The sequence below is a fragment of the Onychomys torridus genome, chromosome 16 (genome assembly GCF_903995425.1).
Source record: "Onychomys torridus chromosome 16, mOncTor1.1, whole genome shotgun sequence".
In the NCBI taxonomy this organism is placed as follows: domain Eukaryota; kingdom Metazoa; phylum Chordata; class Mammalia; order Rodentia; family Cricetidae; genus Onychomys; species Onychomys torridus.
Genome location: NC_050458.1, coordinates 29,839,381 through 29,857,671, shown reverse-complemented (window position 1 = coordinate 29,857,671; position 18,291 = coordinate 29,839,381). Strand labels below are relative to the sequence as shown.

Below are 18,291 nucleotides of genomic sequence, written 5' to 3'. Positions count from 1 at the left end.
GCTTCCTTTTTATGCACCAGCTAGAGCCTGCGGCTTTAAATGCTTCTGAAACTCCAGGTTATTTGATAGTTTCATTCCATTCATTTATTTGGAAAAATACTTGTTTGAGGGCCTATGTATAGAAAAGCTATTAAGTCCTAAGATCCAGGGCAACCAAGACCTATTTGTGTCCTCTGAGAGAGAACATGAAGTCTGAGTTAAATCATCAGAAATGTGCTTACATTTCTGCCTCATCTATTGTGTAGTGAATCATTCAGGATAGGTCAGGTGGAATGCTCTGAACTGCAAGCTGCAGAACTTCCCAATCATTTGGGGTAACTGGTAGAAGCAGGAAAGTGATTGACATATGTGGAAGCAGGGTGGGTTTCAGGTACTCTGTGATCTGGGCCCTGGCTTTGTTTCTTTCTGATCTCTGGGCTCTGCACTTCTGACTCCTGGCTTTGTTTGTTCTCACGGTCCCATCCTTCACAATAGCTTAAAGGAGAGAGCTACCATCTCTCTGCAGAGTCCTTGAACAAAGTTTCTACTCTTCCCTCTGGTTGGATTCTCTCGGGACCTGCATCCATGTCTCAGACCAATACAGTGGTAGAGGAGAGGATAGCATTGTCTTAGGCCATTCAGGACCCACCCTAGGAATTGAAGACAAGTCTGCATGGCTCCTGATGAGTGGAGGAGATGCTGCTACTGAGAGGCAGTGACAGTCTCCAAGTGGTCTCCAGGCAAGGATGGAAACACAACAAGATGTGTCAGGACGCTGGTCACTCTTCTCATAACAAATTCATGTTGGAATAAATGGACATTGATAGGTTTTTGAATGCTCAACATTTTACACATTTTCTTCCTTCCTTCCTTCCTTCCTTCCTTCCTTCCTTCCTTCCTTCCTTCCTTCCTTCCTTCTTTCTTTCTTTCTTTCTTTCTTTCTTTCTTTCTTTCTTTTTGGTTTTTTGTCTTTCCTGGAACTTACTCTGTAGCCCAGGCTAGCTACAAACTCAGAGAGATGCACTTGCCTCTGCCTCCCGAGTGCTGGGATTAAAGGCATGCGCCATCACCGCCTGGTTCCATTTTACACATTTTCACAGTGACTTCTCATATTTCTGTGAGATGGGCAATTATTACCATTTTATATATGAGGAAACCAGTGTAGGGGAGGTTAGGTTGCTGCTGGCAATCAGGCCCTAGGAAGCCAGCCAGATGTGTCTGGGCTTGTGGATCCCACTCTATTTCCCTTTTGGGATGGTTTGTAGAGAAAATAGATTCTTAATAGAGGCCCTAAAAGGGGGTTTCTAATGATTCTTCACAATAAGCAGGGCCTTGGGAGTAGTTACTGCTTTTCATTTGCAGCTTTTATTAGGAGAATCCTGCCTGTCTTCTTCCGTCAGGGAACTGTAGATGGGAGGATGTCTCTTTTCCCCGGGCTCAGGGAAGTAACAGATAATTGAATGAGCCCCCAAGAAAAGCAGATCCATTGTTGACTCAAAATGCTTGGGAAGACTTGGTCGCTTTCAGATACTTTTACAAAAATGAGTTTTCTCGTCTTTTAACTTTTCTGCTGGAGGCTGCCATTTGTTTGTTTGTTTTTTTTTTTTAAAGCAGTAGAGTAACCATTATGTAATCTATACAATGCCTCCTTCCCTTGGGCCCAAGTTAACTGTGCCTTCAACAATGCAGAATGTCTTTTCATGTCGGCAGAGAGTTTACATGAAGCTAGTGGGAGTCCTAAATTAAGCTGCCAAAGCAAAGGCAAACAAACTGGGTTTTCTGGTTTTCTCCAGACACTGCAGAGACAACATCCCACAGGGCAGGGAGAGGATGTGCTGAAATCACTTTGTGCTGGTGTGGGACGGAATGCTGTGCCCTGTGCGTGCATGGCATGCATGCCCTGATCCTAGCACCCGGGTGAAAGGGCACCTGCTTGTTTATAGGCCCCCCTCGCCTCTCTTCTCTCCTGGTAAACACATTTATCCTGAGAGAAGTGAAATACAATTGGGGAAATCCAAATGGCAGCTGGTGTCTAGCTGACAAATGAGGTTTTGCAAGTGTCCTGGTTAGCTTTCTGTTGCTGTGATAAACACCATGACCCAAAGCAAGCTGGAGGAGGAAAGGGTTTCTTTCGCTTACAGGATGCAGTCTCTCCATCATCAGGGAAGCCAAGGCAGGAACTGCAGGAGAGACCACGGGAGAAGCTTGCTTACCATCTCCCTTTCCCTGGCTTGGGCAGGTACCATTCTTATTTGGCCCAGGCCCACCTGCCCAGGGATGGGATAGCTCTTAGTGGACTTGGCCTTCCTACATTGACTAACTATTAAGGGAATGCCTCCTAGACAGGCCCATAGGCCGGAGGTTCTCAACTTTCGTAATGCTGCGACCCTTTAATACAGTTCCTCATGTTGTGGTGACCCCCTCCACCATAAAATTATTTTCATTACTACTTCATAGCTATAATTTTGCTACTGTTATGAAATGTAATCTAAGTATCTGATATGCAGGATATCTAATATGTCACCTCTGTGAAAGGGTCACTTGACCCCCAAAGGGCTCGCGACCCACAAGTTGAAAACTACTTCTATAGGCTAGTCTGAATGAGGCAATTTCTCAGCTGAGGTTCCTTCTTCTCGGGCATGTCTAAGTTTGTGCTAAGTTGACAAAAACTCCAACAGTAACTTAGGTGCTGTCCTTTTTTGTGAGTTCCAAGTCTGTTTGCCCGCTTCCCCAGCTCATTACTCAATGGTGTGTTACCTGTCCAGATGTCCCTTAAGTTCTCTGCTTACCATTCTGGGTCACGGACAAAGAGATGTTCAAAGCTCAGCTTCTATTCCTAATAAATAACCACTGGTGGACATCATCCCCCCGATTTACTTCCATCCATTCCCATCTGTTTAATTTGGGGATTCTGATTACTCTGGACAGTGGTTCAGCTGGGCCTAGAAAAGGTGTGAAGTCAAATTGGATATGAAGAAATGCCTGTGGGTAAAAGGCTTAGGGTTAAATGTCAGAGAAAGTCATTTTATTTCTAAACAAAAGGTTGTTGAGCATGCTGTGATCCAGGAGGATGACATTGATAGCTGTTATTAGGTGTGAAATTGAGAGGGGCTTACTATAGAGGAGCCTGGCTTTACTCTGATACATTAGCAGTTATAACCTCTGTTCCTAGAGAACGGGATTGATGGCTCCTGGGAAGGGCCATCTTGCGTTATGTGTGTACATGCTAATATATATATGTATATGCATATACATCTTGCTGCCTCTATGGCCATGGTTTCCAAATTTGTCTGCAGAGAAGCATCTCCTACAAAGCTTTAAAAATTCGATGTTAGTGCTGAGGATCCAACTGCAGTACTCATGCTCGTATGGCAAACACTTTACTGACTGAGCCGTCTCCTCCGCCACAGTTTTTAAGCTCTTCAGATGATTCAAGTCGCAGACAGGCTCTGCAATAGTATTGTGGGATAACTATAACATGATTATGGTCTGGAGAGGAATGGAATTGTGGTAGCGACAAATGGTCATGGCCATTGGCATTTACTGGCTGGCATCTCTAGGTCAGGCCATCTACTGAATTTTTACAAATGTTCCTCCCCTTAGTTAGTCTTCCCTGTGCTCTCTGTGGGAGGCTGGAGAAGGACAGGAGGGGCTGTACCTTCAAACTGGTATCTGTAGAGTGGGCTGACCCAGACTGACAGGTAAAGGCCAGAAAGAGGAGGCCGCTGGGCTTACCTTGCTTGTCCCTGAGAGACCACTGCGGTTATCCTTAGTCTGAGATTGAGGTTTCTGTTGTTGTTGTTGTTACCACAGCATAACCTGTCCACATCCTGTTGAATACAGCCATCCTTTTAATAACCACAGTGGATTCGGGAGTCAATATCCAAAGCCATATTTTGCAGAGTTGTACATTGAGGGTGAGTTTATTTTGACTTGTGGCTTAGAAGGAGAAAAAGAACACAGTAAAGTAGGCTATTAATCTTGGGTTGGTTGATTCTGGCCTGCAAACCGCTGTATGTGTCTCAAGAAACTAGATTAAATAAATTAATAACACCACGTCTTGTGTTTTAGCAGGACTTTTCTCAGTGCCTGGTGCTTTGTAAACCTTATCCCGTTGCTCGTGTGTTTGATACCTTCCCAGAGGGATGGGAGGCATAAATAGGGCTGTGGATTACCATGAAGTGAAAAAGAGGAGCCACGGCCCGAGTGGTGGTGGTGCACGCCTTTAATCCCAGCACTCAGGAGGCAGAGCTAGGCGGATCTCTGTAAGTTCGAGGCCAGCCTGGTCTCCAAAGCGAGTTCCAGGAAAGGCACAAAGCTACACAGAGAAACCCTGTCTCGGAAAAAAAAAAAAAAAAAAAAGAGGAGCCATGCATATGGAACATGTGTAGAGATTTCTGGCTGCAGCCTTGATGTAAGAGTTCTGTTGGGAGGTGGGAGAACGGTAGGAAGGTGCTCCTGGGAGGGTGAAAGGACTGGACAAAGGCCCAGCAGCAAAGAAGATGCTAACTGGCGCTCAGCAGTCAGCCTAGAATTCCATCAAGAGTGGCTCCATTCCCCACTAGCATGGGTGTTAGGATATTACACGTGCTGGCGGGAGGTTCTGGTGGGTAGAGCCTAGGTGCTCCACGGCGGGTGAGAGACAGAGATGCCATGCAGACAGCGCTCAGTGAAGAGTTTTATTTGGTGAGGGGAAGAGGCTGGGGAGAGAAAGAGGGAAAGGGAGAGACAGAGAGGGGGGCGAGGGGCTCAAGAGGTGCACACCTCGTGGGAGAAAAAAGGGGAGAAGAGATAGAAATGGGCGGAGTTTTTCCTTAAAAAGAGACTTTTAGGGCAGGACACAGGGTGACGCCAAGGGGCGGGATCAGAATATTAACAGTGGGAGACTGGAAATGTACATCAGTGGGCATTTCTACTTGCGTTTCTCATCATGCAACACACACACAAGTCTCCTAAGGTTTTGTTTTTTTTTTTACATTTCATTGGTGGAAGGCTAGATAAGGATAACTTCATTGATTTCCCCTCCTCCATTTGCCCTGAAAACCATACCAGACACCATACCAAAGTTTGCACACTGCTAATTAGGAGCCATTATTATTATTATTATTATTATTATTATTTTATTTTATTTTATTTTTTTTAAAGAAACAGGACTCTTGTTCATGCCTCAGGGAGTCAGACTGACCTTTGAAGATGAACTCAGTTGTTCTCCGGCAGTGTAGACATAAACCTCTGTGAACTTCATGGCCTAGATCCCAGTCTGGTGGGGTGGACAGTTTTGATTGCCCTCCTCATATCCAGCTGTGGACTGGTTCCTTGACACCTTGGGTACTCAGGTTTTGTTTGTTTTTTTAATGTAAAATAGTAGACTAAAGATGACTTTCAGAGTTCTTTCCGTCTAAAATTCGGCAGTTCATCGGAAACTCTGCATGCTGCCGTGGTTAGTTTTGTCAGCTTGCTACATTCTGGAGTCCCTGGTGAAGGATTGTCTAGATTGTTTAGAACCAATTGGTTTGTGGGCATGTATGTAGGTGATTATCTTGACTTCATTAGTTGAGGAGGGAAGACCCACCCACTGTGAGTGGCCCCATTCCCTAGGCAGGGGATCCTCAACTTACTTAGAGTGGAGAGAGCAAGCTGAGCACTGGCATGCGTGCGTGCGCTCATGCGTTACTTCATTGCTCTGGTTTGGACTGTGGATGTCATGTGACCATCTCAAGTTCCTGCTGCCTCGACTTCCTGGCTTGATAGATGGTAACCTAGAACTCTAGGCTAAAATAAACCCTTTTACCTCTAAGTTGGTTTTGTCAGCGCATTTTTTTCTGTAGCAACCGGAAAGGCAGCTAAGACATAGGCACACACAAAACAAGTGACCTGTTACATGACAATGCTAAGTATAGAAGAAATGTATATAAAAGCTCTTTTCTCTAAATTCATAGGTTGTGGCAAGCCTTGAACTTAGGCAAAGTACCATTTTCCTCCTTTGCCTCCTTAAAGATTATGGCTGAGGAAGGGATGCCATCTCTTGATGTCTAACATTCTAACATGAAATCTGTACCAGGGTTTTAGAGAGGATGATAGCTCAGTTGAGCTTCTTGTGACATAGGCCATATTTATCCCCTTCTCCAAGCCTTATGTAATACCTTTCTTTCTCTAACCTCAAAAAGTAACCCTGAGAAGCTAAGTTCAGTCACACATTTTGCTCCTGTTTTTCTGTTTGAAGTTATGAGTTTCAAATACTAGTGTCTGTAGCTGGGGACTTAAATCATTTAGGCTACTTGTGAGTGCTGCTCACCTCACTCCTCCGTGCTGCTTAAATAGCTCTTACTTGTAGGCCTGCATTGACATTAGCCCCAGGACTGGGCCGAGTCAGCACTCATGGCTGCGTGTATGCACCTGGCCAGCTGGCTGCAGCTGTGTATCAGGTACATGCTTTGTGTCAGGTATTATATCAGGTTCAGTGCTGGCTCGGGAGTACAGGGTTAGCGAAACGACTTGTTCCAGTGTTCAGGAAACCATACCATCACAGTGGCAAAATGCTGTCAACAAGAACCACAGGCTGCTTGAGAGCACTCACAGCAGGGGGTCTGACCTGGTTTGCTCAAAGTGGTGAATTGCTGGACATGGCAAAGAGCCCAGGCAGGCAGGTGGGGGCTGGAGGTGCTAAAGGCAGCATGTGGTCCCAAGTGCAAGGAGGGACCAGAAGAAGCCTCAAGATTCAGCTTATGAACAACATGAGGGTTCCTGTGATTGGAGGAATCTCAGGACAAGGACTTCCTGCCCTGACTTCTTGACACTGAAGGAACAATTCCTACTTTTTAAGTTTACAGGGTGTATCATCTGTATCAGTGGTTCTTAACCTTCCTAATGCTGCGACCTTTTAATACAGTTCCTCGTGTTGTGGTGAACCCCAACCATAAAATATCTGATACTCGACTTCTGTGAAGAGGTTGTTTAATTCCCCCAAAGGGTTCTTGACCCACAGGTTGAGTGAGAACCACTGATCTGTATCATCTGTCAGTTGCAAGGCTTTGTACTGGAGTAAGATAGTGTGCCTTTCATCCCTGGAAGGGAAGGCTATTTCACGGAACTCTGGGTGTGTCGCCCTAGCAGTGTGTGACATGGGCTGGAATGTGTCGACTCCATGTCTAGTGGGATATCCGGAGCACGTCAGTGAGCTTCGGTCTGTGGGACTCGAGTCAATTTCATCTACAACAGTAGTTCACAAAGCATCTAGGGACTCAGAGCATAGCGTGTGACAGCCCCAAGTGCCTGCTCACGCATAGATTCACTGACGCTTCTGTTGATCAAGGCAATTAGTGGGGGGAGTTGTGTGCACCTGGGAATAATTTAATAGATATTAGCTTGTAATTAAAACTTACAGGTAAATTGGCTTTTCTTCGTTGGTGTCATGTTACCTACTTTTCTTTCTTGCCCTGCGGTCGTGTTTCCATTATTAGATCACCAGCCACCTCTTTGCGCTGGCTCACCTCAATGCCTTGTGCCTCCCTCCAGCCCTTTTCCGTATCCCGTGGCCACATCTGCATTTGTCCTGCCTCAAGTCTTCCCATTTTAGTTGTCATCCCTTTGGACAACAGATCTTTCAAGACATTAGAGGATTCATCTCTACTCCCACCCTTTTTCAATGAATTTAACATCCCTAATCCTTCTACCTTTTTCCCACAGGGATATATATTTTATATATAAAAAGTACCTGGTTAGACAGATGATTTTGTATGCTAATCTTTCAACTTAATAGTCACAATTTTTGTTTTTGTTTTGAGACAGGATCTTGTATAGTTCAGTTGGCTGTGAACTCAGTATATACTAGCTGGGAATGACCTTGAACTTCTGATCCTCCAGCCTCTGCCCTGAGTGCTAGGATTCGACAAGCTTATACCACCATGCCCAGTTTATGTGGTGTTGGGGATGGAAACCAAGGCTTCATGCATGCTAGGCAAGCATTTTAGCAAAGGAGTTACTTTCCCAGCTCCTAATAACCATAAAGTTTGAAGAAACTTTTTTGAAAGATTAAAAAAATATTTTATGTGTGAATGTTTTGATTGCATGTGTGTATGTATACCACATATGTGCCATAGAGATCAGAAGAAAGTGCTGGATCCTGTCCTAGAGTTTCTGTTGCTGTGAAGAGACATCATGATGTGGCAACTCTTAAGGAAAACGTTTAATTGGGGCTGGCTTACAGTTTCAGAGGTTTAATCCATTATCATCATGGCGGGACATGGTGCCATGCAGGCAGATATGGTGCTGGAGAAGGAGTGTCCTATGTCTTGATCCACAGGTAGCAGAAGGACAGACTGCCACATTGGGCATGGCTTGAGCATGTATGAGACTTCAAAGCCTGCCTTCACAGTGACACACTTCCTCCAATAAGGCCACACCTCCTAATAGTACCACTCCCTATGAGCCAAGCGTTCAAACCATGAGTCTATGGAGACCATATCTATTCAAACCACCACAAATCCCTTGGAAGTGGAGTTATGGACAGTTGAAATCCTCCATGTGGGTGATGAGAACTGGACCTGGGTCCTCTGCTAGAGCAGTAAGTTGCCCTTAACCACTGAGTTGTCTCTTCAGCCCCAATATTTAGAAATTTTAAATCAGCAAATGAGATCCTATTATGTGTCAGACATTGTTTTAGGGACTGGGAACAAGCCAGGCATTATAGATCTAGGTCTAGTTCATGGAGAGAGACAATAAATACTGTACATGCTTGTGAGGAGGTAGCAACATGTGGGAAAAACAGTATGTCTGAAGAAGACTTACAAAGTATACTCTCATGTTCCTGTTTACTTAGTAACCATATATGATCTTTGCTCTGTGCACTGTAGTGTGTTTGGAATTTCAGGACTATGAATGTACAGAGAACTTGTGAGTCACTGAGGACAAACCCTTTATTCAGAGATGAGCAAACAGATTCAGAGAAAAGAAATGGCTTGCTCAAGACCTGGCAGTTAGAAGACGGGTTTCATTCATTCTACAGCTTCTTTTAGAACTCTACTGTGCTGTTTCCCTACTGTTGGAAGTTTATTTTTATCATCTGGAGTTTATTGTAAATAATGTTGCAACGAGCAACCTCATACAAATACTACCTGAGTGAAAGTAGCAAATATTCACAAATAATGAAAAGAACAGGGAAGACTGTTATTTATTGAGTTCTTGTATTTGCCAGGTGTTTGCTGTGTGTCTGGCAAGTATCTGTACATTCCCCTCTTTTCAGGAGAGAAAAACCAAGGGCTCCGCATGCAGGCCTGGCTGAGCCCAGGCTGACTCGCAGCCTGCATGCGTCATCAGCAACCTTCCAAGTCCGAACATGAAAACAACAGTGTCAGAACCCATCCTTCTAAGTTACTCTTCTCATGCTCTGACAAAATGCCTGACAAAGAAGGACGGGTTTATTTTGGCTCACGGTTCAGAGGCACAGTGCCTCATGATGAGGAGGTCGGGGCAGCAGGGGCATGAGACAGCTAGCCATCTTGCATCCACAGCCAGGGAGCCGAGATGAACCTGGGTACCCAGTTTGCAGTTTCTCCTTTTGATTCAGTGTGAGACCCCAGCCCATGAGATGACACTGCCCACCTGCAGTGTGGATCATCCCTCCTTTAGAGGAAGGGAACGCCCGAAAGTGTGTTTCTATGGTGACTCTAAACTCCTCCAGGCTGACAGTGAAGATGAACCATTACGTTCACTTAAGAGCTTGCCCGACATTTAAGCTCCGGTAAGTTTTAACTGTATGTAATTGCTGTTCTTTTCGCAAAGGCCAAAGACAGTTTGAGTGTTGAGACTTTCATTTGTTCCTGTGATTTTGCCCAGTCATCAGAATAGCGCAGCGATTATGATTAGGGTGAAAGTCAGGGTTTGAAATGGAGCCGGGACACTGGGGGATTTAGTTAATGCTAAGTGATAGAAAAGAAGAAAGAGGAAGGTGGAGAGCATTATATGCGGTAGCCCCTGTTGAGGCCTGGGGTAGCATCCTGCTTCTTACTTCTCAGTGGTTTTATGACCTTCCTGAACATACTTGAATGCTTCGTGCCTCAGTTTCTTCATCTGAAGACAAGCAGAAGTAAAAAGTCTCCCGGTGGTGCTGGGAGGCCTGGATGCCAAGTGAGTGTCAGTCATTCTGTGCAAGGCAGCACAAACTGGTGCCAATGGTCCTTCTGTCACTGTATGCCGAACCAGATTATTTTCTCTTTTTTGTAAGTGTGATGTTTCTGTAAAATGTATTAAAAATCTTTAAAAATGGCATTGATAAATAGGTGGCTTTGTCTATACTTAGGGATTTTCCTTGTCTATAGAGAAAGCTGTATTTAATTTTTTTTATTGTGTGTGTGAGTTTTAAGTGTAACAGGGGTGCAACATAGCGCACGTGGGGGTCAGACAACAAGTTTCGAGGAGTCGGCTCTCTCTTTCCACCTTGTGGGTCTCAGGAATTGAACTCGGCTGGTCAGGCCTGTTAACCTTTCTCTACGGAGCCATCTCGCCAGCCCAGAGATATTGTTGACAATGCTGTGGGTGTGCTAGTGAAGGTGGGTGGCTATGACAGCAGAGACTAGGGTTTGGGGTGACAGTGGAGGGAAGCGCAGAGATGAACGGCCAGACCTAGACATTTCCCATCTCCCTTGCTCTAGTGCTGTCCCAGACTTCAGGCCATCTTGTCCCTTCCTGAAGGCGACCACCCCAAGTCTGTGCCCTTGCTTGTGGAAGGGCATGTGATTGTCAGGGCTGAACGGTCCTTTGTGCACCCTGGGTTGAAAGAGCTGTTTGTGGCAAAGGGCGGCACATCCCGAGCTTGGCTCTTGCATTTTCCCGTAGACACCGGGTCTGCAAATTGAGCAGTGGGCTTCGGATGGTAAACTGCTTGCCATTATCAGTGGCTCCGGTACCAACCCACCCCTCACGGGGAAAACTCTGCCTTGGGACGGGCTTAGAAGGAAGAGGGACAGGGGACAGTGTGTAAAGAAGATCTTTCTTCCTTTTTCCAATTAATATCTTGGCACACACACACACACACACACACACACACACACACACACACAAAAAGTGCTTATCTTTCCTGTCTCCTGTCTCAGCAGCAGATTCCCGGGCTGCACTCTGAGGCATCGTCCCCGCTTCCTCATATTTCAGCTTTTCCAGTTACAAACAATTTGCTTCAGTGGGTGATGGGGCCGCTAATAACTCCAGGTGGTGAATGGGCGGTAGAGAGTACAGCTCTGTGGAAATACTGTGCTGGAGCAATGCAAACACAGCGGGAGGAAGCCTGTCAAGAGGTGGCTGCTGCTATACGGCCTTTTGCCTTCCTTGTCATTGAAGAAAAGCCCTCTTTTAGCTTATTTCAGACTCAACGGGTTCCAAAATTCCTGTTGGGAGTACATGGTGGAGTATTATAGAGCCTCTAACAGTGATATGACCATGGTGCCATTCTTGAGGAGGGGTAGCTAAGAGATGCTGTGAGGTGGAAGACAGCAGATTAGTATTCTGATATGAGCCGTTCCTCCAAAAATATACTATCTTTATATAGATATATAATAACATTTGGAAGGGTATCCACATGGTGTGGGTGGTTGGATCATGAGTGTTTTTATGTTTTTCTTTTTGCTCATATGTATTTTCAAATTTTCGCTTCAGTCAACATATTACTCGCACAGAATGGGGGGAAAGAAAGTAAAAGAAGTGGTATAGAGGGCCGTGGCATCTCATCTGCCCAGGCTCTCCTGTTAATCATTCTGTATATTTGTGGTGGGTCTCCTGGGAGTTGGGTAGTGTAGCAGGGTTGCAGTGCTCATAATAGCCACAGTCTGGCAGAGCCTACATTCGTTTTCAAGTTAAGAAACATTAAAAATAAATAACGGTGTGTGAAAGGTAAGTGCTCTGAAGGTGAATGCAGGACAGTTGGGGTTCATCTTTAGGATGGAGTACAGCAAGAACCTTTGCAGGTGAGAGCCGAGACCATGGGAAGAGAAAGTGTCTCTGGGGTTCTGAGATGTCACAGCTGATGCAGGACAGTGGGGTCCTTTTTCCTTGTTGCAGGTCACTAAAATGGCTGAAAAAGAGCCTTCTGACTGCCTTCCCTGTGAGAAATGTATTCCATTTGGAGATGTGACCTGGACTCCTCTACAGACCTTTTAACTGAGGGGGAATTTGGCCATAAGGGTAACTTTATGGCTGTCGGGGATAGGTTACTGTTTTTCTTAAACAGCAGGAAGGTCTTGGGTTTGATTTGGTGGCTTCGTCTTTGGTTCTCTGAAATGACAGTTCTGATGTCTTCTTTTTAGTGTGAAATGAGCTTCCAGCCCTATCCAAGGGACTCCCAGGCTTCTCTCCCTGCTCTCATCCATGAGGGGACTGTGGAGTCTTAGTTAGGAGTTTGGAACCCCTGGCTGTGAAGGAGATGGTTGGAAGGAGCCTCTGGCCTTGAAGATTCCCTGTTGGCTCATCCTGGGAAGGGAGGAATTACAGGTTTTGAATTCTGACCCGGCTACATCCGGAGTTTTGAGGTGGCTTTGGCGCTGCTGTTAGCCAGCATTGCACAGGAGTGGGATGCACAGTGTGGGATGAATGAGCCCAATCCCTGAATGCCAGACAGAAGACTGGATGGAAAGGCGAGCAAAGCTCTTCTCCACGAGCTTACACATGGCGGGTGTGCACATGAGGCGAGGTTGGCAGCAAGCAGTAAGAGTCCTCTGTAAGGCAACTAGGCAGTGAACATCAGACCATAAACGTGTTCAGATTCCTTGACCTGGTAATTATAATCCAGAGAACTTATATGGCCACTATTCATCTACAAAACGCTTTCCTATACAGTATTTATGAGAGCTCCATGCCATTCTGGGAAGTAGGTAGATTCCTCTCCCCATTGGCCAGGTCAGAAATGAGAGGTTGGAGAAATCGAATGAGTGGCCCTCGTTCAGTGGCTCACTCAGGCTCTGGACTTTGGTGTATGCTTCCTTGCCCTAATGGGCTTGCCTGAAAATGCAGGGTGCAGTGGCAGGCATCCAGAAGTCACCAGGAAGGAAGGGAAGCGTTAGGCATTGTTGGAGAAACTGAAGCTGCAAGTGGTTGAATCTGTGTAAGTTCCAGAGCAGGGACTGAACCTGACCAGGCCATACCATCCTGAGTTTTGAAGTAGCTTTGGTTCTGTGGTTACCTTGTGCCCCCCAAGAATGCATGTGGGGTGAAGGAATGAATGAATGAATGAATGAAGAGGTCAAGGTATTAACAGCAGCTTCTGGACAGAATTAGACATTGGGTTTTCATGCATGGTAGGTTCTTTCTCAGAGTTCTGCAGCTTCGACATGCAATACAGTTAGTTGCATCAGCCTCTCTAGGGAGAGCTGTAGTCTGCTGGCCCCGAGGCTGCTCTTTTCCAAAACCCTTTGCCTAAAGGCTCTTTCCCTTGGCTTAGCTCTGCCCTTGCACAATGCCCATTGGTGAGCAGGTCTAGGGTCAGCTGGCATGTTGGATATGGACCCATAGTGATGGGAGGACACTGAGCTATTTAAGTGTGATGAAATATCATTGTACAGCCATTAAATGCTAAATGCATCTGTGGTGAAGTATGAAAAGAGCTTGGGAAATAGTTAAAAGCAGCATAACTAGATAGCAGTAAAAGCAGTGTGTGTTTACAGAAAGTTGGAGGAGAGGCCTGAATGCTGGGTAAAGGGAATCGGGGCCCAATTGTGACACCAGCCAGTTAGTGTTCTCAGCCGAGAGCCTCAGGGCCAGTCCCCACAGCTCCTGTTTCCTCTTACCCCAGTTTCAATCAGTCATAAACTCAGGAAGATACTGAGTGCTTATCTTAATTTTAGTTTTTCTTCTTTCCTTGGCCAGGGCAGCGATAATCTCCAGGACCTTGAGCATGCTAGCCAAGTGCCCTGCCACAAAGCTAACACCCCAGCTCCTAGCTGTTATCGTCATCTTGGACCCCTCTGGAGCCTCTCAGCTGGCCTCCTGGTCTTTTGGACACTGTGTTCCATGTGGTCTTGATAGGAACTAAGTCCAATTCTGTTGCTCCCTTGGTTACAAGTATCTTTTCGTCTGTCGCTGTGTTAAAATTTGAGGTGGCTTTGGTGTCTTATCATCTTACCTTCTTACAGAATTTTCTCCTTTCAATCACCGTACCCTCTGCCTTGTCCTTTGCTGGTGTTCCAAACCAACCCCAAAGGCTTTGTCAAAACCTTCAAAACTGTTCTGAGCAGAGATGGCTCCCCTCTTCTTACAACATAACCATTCTCTGTTACCATTACCAAGTTCTCTCATGGATCCCCCAGAGACCTCAAAGCAGGGACCATGTGTCCTCTACCTCAGACCCTCCCAAGATGCCTGGGATATAATAGAGGGGTTGGTACAAAACGTTGACTGAACAAAACAGTTTACTTAACATTATAAAGATTTGTTAGCTTTTATTTATGTGCATGTGTGCATGTGTGTCTCCCTAAGTTTATGTGCACCGTGTGTGCAGATGCCTGTGAAGGCCTGAGGGCGTCAGATCCTCTAGAGGTGGAATGACAGGCAGTTGTGAGTGGCCCAATGAGGGTGAAGGAAATGGAACTCTGGGTCCTCTGTAAAAATAGTTAATTGCTCTTAACTGCTGGGCATCTCTAGCCGTATCACCATCATCATGCTTTAAAACTGATTTAATAATAAAAATCTCAAAGAAAACAGCACTTTGAGCAGTGGAATCTTTTGATTTCTTTCTGTCTTTCTTTTTTTGTTTTTGTTTTGGAGACAGGGTCTCTCTGTGTAGCTTTGCGCCTTTTCTGGAACTCACTTGGTAGCCCAGGCTGGCCTCGAACTCACAGAGATCCACCTGGCTCTGCCTCCCGAGTGCTGGGATTAAAGGCGTGCGCCACCACCGCCCGGCAGAATCTTTTGAAATTTGAGAAAGTAGACAGAGTGTAGTATACATGGAGAAACAGATCCTGGAGCTGACAGATTGAGTCCAGATCCTGGATCCGTCACATACTGAAATCCCGCGTTCCTCAATCACAGAGTGGACGTGAAAGCAGAACCCTATGGGATGTCTATGAAAAGCAAAGGAAACACCTGTCAAAGGCTGAGCACAATGCTTGGCACCATGTAAGCAGTGTCAGGATTCCAGAACCTTGTGGTGGCTGCAGTGACTACAGCGTTGATGATTGGTCGTCAGTCCTCTTGTGCAAACATCTTTTTTTGGTGTCCTTTTGCTTGCTTTTGTAACTTAAAACTTTGAAACCTTTGGCCTCAGCTGAAATGTGATCGCCTTTGGGCAGAACGATGAAGAAAGAAGTGTGCAAGAATAAATTTAGCTCTTCTTGGAGGGGGTGTGTTTCCTGAGCCAGCTTCTCCACATGGGTAATGGTGGAGCTTGCTTGTACTTCTTCTCACCAAGGCCAGATATGGGTCCTGGGCTGATGACGGGGAAGCTGCCTCTGAGAGTAATTCTGTGTTCTGTGCAGGACTTGTCCAATTTCATTGTTATTACTCACCAACTGACTCTTTGGGAGTGCCAGCGCCTCAGGCCAGTATCCTGTTTTGATCCCCAAAGATAACATTAAGGCTAGTGGATAAAGATTGCTGGGTATGAGGATTCTGCTCAGTGTAAAATCTGAGGTTCCTAGAAGCTGACAATTCCAGTGATGTGCTCCTCATAGGTGGAGATGTCCCAGCTAAGTCATGGGCGAGGTTTCTGCCGTTGTAGTGTGTGTGTGTGGTATCTGAAGGGGCCAGTGAATGCCAGTGTGTCAGGTACATGAACCAGCCTTATTGGATGGTGAAGGCAGTTCTGTATCCCAGTGTAATCAAAATTGATGAAAATCTGATAGACACACTGTGCAATCCAAAGCCTCCTGAAGTATAAAGATCTGAGATGTAGGATGCTGTCCCTTAACGTACGCCAGCCACTTCGCTTCCCATGGCTCTCCTTACTGTATTGAATACATGTTGCCTACATGTAACTCAGGAGGCAGACAGGCTGACCAAGGCGAAGGCCTCCCAACAGTATAAGACACCAGACTGACTTAACTGGACACATTTATCAAGGCCAGTGGTTCTCAAGTGGTCGATGTTGGGGAGTGGGGGGTGTGGGTTCGTGATCAGGGTTTCGAGATACTGTCGCTAAGTTCATAAGTCGGAAATCATATGCAGATTTGTATGTGTATATACAGCCTCCTAGAAGGGGAAAGTCTCTACCTTCATTCTCAGCTGGGCTCTTAACCCCAAAATGTTCAAAATTCTTTACTTCCATCTGTGCTCAGCAAACTGAAAGAAGACCTGGGAGAGGTAACCGTGTTAATCCTCTGCTTTTCATTGCTCATGCAAAACAGGAGTTTTATCACAGGACTCCAGGGGAGCTAGTAGATGAGACATTTTTGTGTGTAGAGAAGGGAAGGTAGCATTTATTTTCCAAGAGTGACAGTGGGATCGGAGAAGTAATTAAATGGCTTCGCCCTCCATCACATCCAGATTCTCAGCCCCCTCGGCACTGCCACCGAGTCGACCCCAGAACAAGGGTCTGATTTATCTGAAAGTGCTGTGCAGTGTGGCAAGCCACGCTATCAAGTGGAGTCTCATTTCTGTTCCCAGACTGATCATTTAACACCTCCCAAGGGCGTCTCCGCGATAGCATCTCAGGCGATAACGGTGCTTCTCTCTAGGCCCTGGGGAGCCTGCCCAGCGCGCCAGAGCCGTGTCTGCAAGTACCTGGCCCTAGGGGGAAAGACTGGCTGCCAGGAGCCTCGCCTCGCCAGGTGCGGGATGCTGGAATGCGGCGTTTTCCTGGGTTTAGCTCAGAGCCTTGGGTCTCTTTCCCAGCTTGTTGACCTGTGGCTGGGCACCACCACTGGAAGACCACCCCCCACCCCAACCACCCAGGCCCTGCCTCCCGCGGAGGTGCTGCCTCTTTAAGGGAGGGCGTGGCCTCGCGTGGCGTGGCCGCGCCCCCTGGCTCTCCGCGCCGCGCGCCGGACCACCTGTCTCCGGCCGCGCCCCGCCCCTTTCCCGAGGGGTGGGGGGAGGAGGGCGGAGAGGACGGTCGAGGCTTTACCTTGCGCTGCTGCGGCCGCGCGGCGCATGCGCAGGGCCGGACAGGTCCCCGGAGCCCTCACTTCCTGGCACTTCCCCTCCTCCCCCCTTCGCCGTTACCCTGTACATCCGGGTCTCTTGCCCTCCCCGCTCCTAGCCGCCGCCGTCGCCGCCGTCGCCTGGCTCTTCGCGGCTCCGCCAGAGGGGCAGGTGCGGAGGGGCTCCCGGTCCGGCCGCCGCCGCCGCCCGCCCCGGGCCCGGGGCTCCCCCTAGCGCCGTCGAGGAGCCGCGGGCGGCTGAGAAGAGCGCGGCGGAGTGCCCGATCTCGCGGCGGGTGAGTGACCGGCCAGTCGTCGCCTCACGCCCCTTGCGCCGCGGAGGGCCGCGCGGCCGCCCTGCGCGCTCCCGGGCCGGCCTGGGCCCGGCCTCCGCCCATTCATTCTCGGCGTCCGCTCTTCCGCCCGGGCCCCGGCCGTGGCGCGTGCGGGAGCCGGCGGCCCCGTGCCGGCGCTTCCCTGCTTCCCTGCTCCCGTGCTCCCCTGCGCCCCGGCTCGCAGGCTCCTCCGTACCCCGACGCCTCTGCTCTCCCGGGCCCTCGCCCCTGTCCTCGGGCCACGCTATGCTTTCCTGGGACTCCCTGAGCCCATGGAGGGTTAGTGTGCCCTTGCTCGTGCCGCTACGTCTTTCACCTGTGAGACCAGACCTCTCAACTTTTAATTCCCCCGCGTTTAAAGTCCAGATGCTAATCCTAGGGTGTGGTCTCAGTGTGCTAACAGCACACCCAGTTTTTACTATAAAATTCCCCGAATCTGTGTCTGTCAAAGTCTCGTGAGAGTGGCCATCAGGGTGTGTGTGTAACCTCGTGGCTTTTGGGAGCCACACACTACGTCCCTATGTTTGATGGGACACTTTTCTCTTGAGTATAACATTTGTCAGGAAGTCTGCTCTTTTCTGTGATCCCACGCCTGCTTTGCAGCATCACCTGTTTGTAGTGTTAGTGGGACTTTTTCGTGTCTCATCTGTCAACATTTACAGACACTGCTGTATCCCCTTCTGTTCCCCCTCACTGTACCAAATACTGCTGGAATTCCTGAACCCTTGCAGAACCACAAAATGCCATGCTGGGTAAAGCAAAGTGTTCTGATTCGTTGGCACTTTTCCCTTCTCTCATAAATGTTTGGAGTTTGACACCTTTGAACTCTGCTGCATGAGAATGTGTGCCAATCAGTTGTGTGTTCTTTTAGTTTGGTAGACTGATGTTCCACATGAGTGTTTTCCTAAAGCGAAGGAACT

The 18,291-nt window shown here is 47.4% G+C and overlaps 1 protein-coding gene across 4 annotated transcripts in view; it reads left to right on the top strand.

Moving 5' to 3' along the window:
• Cyrib (CYFIP related Rac1 interactor B) overlaps nt 1-18,291 on the top strand; it is a 132,340-nt gene that overhangs the window by 50,066 nt on the left and 63,983 nt on the right. The window contains exon 1 of one of the 4 annotated variants that reach the window (XM_036207937.1): nt 17,053-17,332. The exons of 2 other annotated variants lie outside the window; for them this stretch is intronic. The gene's annotated coding sequence lies outside the window, so the exon portion shown is untranslated. Of the gene's footprint in view, nt 1-17,052; nt 17,333-18,291 lie in introns of those variants that run through there. One more of the 4 variants, XM_036207933.1, reaches the window with a different exon arrangement.